The 1,293-nt window shown below is 33.4% G+C and overlaps 1 non-coding gene across 1 annotated transcript; it reads right to left on the bottom strand.

Annotated features, from left to right (window-relative positions):
- trnaw-cca (transfer RNA tryptophan (anticodon CCA)) lies at positions 1-72 on the bottom strand. Its single transcript has one exon. It is a non-coding gene; the product is annotated as a tRNA-Trp (tRNA).
- Between the last annotated feature and the right edge of the window lie 1,221 nt (positions 73-1,293).

The raw sequence follows: 1,293 nt of genomic DNA, 5'->3' as shown, positions 1-1,293 counted from the left end.
TGACCCTGATGTGACTTGAACACACAACCTTCTGATCTGGAGTCAGACGCGCTACCATTGCACCACAGAGCCACATGCATGAGGTTTTACCTTAACAGGTAGAGTGTTTGTAAACTGTTGTACATACAGTACTCTAAAGTGAATTTTAAAAATAATTCTGTATTTCAGATTACATATTTTCACTAAAATACCCTGAGCTTTGTAACATGCATCATAGGGCCTGTGACACATGTGTTCGATAAATTATCAAAACATTTTCAATTGGATGTTAAAAATATCACATTGAACTTCCAGATAGTTAATAGATCTGTTAATAAATCAAATAAAAATTAAACCAATAAAACACTTTTTTAAATCAAGCTCAGAAAGAGCTACGTGTTGAAGACGTTTGTCCTAAAAAATAACCTCTTTGTAACGCTGCATTTTCTTGCAACGTGTTCATTTGGCTCCTTGCTGACAGTCAGTATGGGTCACACAAAATCCTCATTTCAATAGAGCAGTCCACGCCACTTTCTGTTATTATTTGTGGAGGAAATCATCCCCTTAGCGTTAGAACAGTTTATAATTCACTCTGCAGTAGGCTAAGCTACAAAATGTTTCAGATAAATGTTGTCCTCTAGCTGCTCCCACTTGTAGGGATGGAGGGACCACTGTGAACAAACTCACACAGAAGATTATGTATACAGGTATATGGAAGAGCATCCGGCATAAAACATTAAAACATACTGTATTTATAGTCTGTGCTTCTATAAAAGGCCATAGATTTAAACTCCTGTTACACTAACATTGCTGAACTCATATGTTSATGACATTTCTACATTTATTCTTTAGATGAATTGTTCTGTATTTAAATGCAAGCCAAAATGTTGACCACAATTCTTTGACATTATCTTGTTGCTTATATTTCTGAMAAAATGTCAAAATAAAATTAAATAATTCTTTGTTTATAGACCTGCCTTTATCTTGCGGACTTGTGAAACTGTAAGAATTTAAATAAATGTTTTAGCATTTTGTTATTTGCACTTGATTTATTACACCGGACGTTTTGTTTTTGCATTTTCCCAGTTCTCCACTAGAAGTCAGTATTTCATTAAAAGTACTTCTTGTCACTCCTGCCCTTTTAACACAGTGTTTATCATTTGTTGTGCGTTCCTAATGTGCACATCAGCTTCTTAACACAGATGATCTGATCTTTTCAAAATATCCTTCCTTATTTATATAAACCAATAGTTAATTATTCTATACAGTATTTAAAACAGCATAAGAGTAAATGTTTTGTACTATATATATATA

The sequence above is a fragment of the Austrofundulus limnaeus genome, unplaced genomic scaffold (assembly GCF_001266775.1).
Source record: "Austrofundulus limnaeus strain Quisiro unplaced genomic scaffold, Austrofundulus_limnaeus-1.0 Scaffold339, whole genome shotgun sequence".
In the NCBI taxonomy this organism is placed as follows: Eukaryota; Metazoa; Chordata; class Actinopteri; order Cyprinodontiformes; family Rivulidae; genus Austrofundulus; species Austrofundulus limnaeus.
Note: the sequence above shows the minus strand (reverse complement) of the source record. Positions and strands in the feature narration are given on the sequence as shown.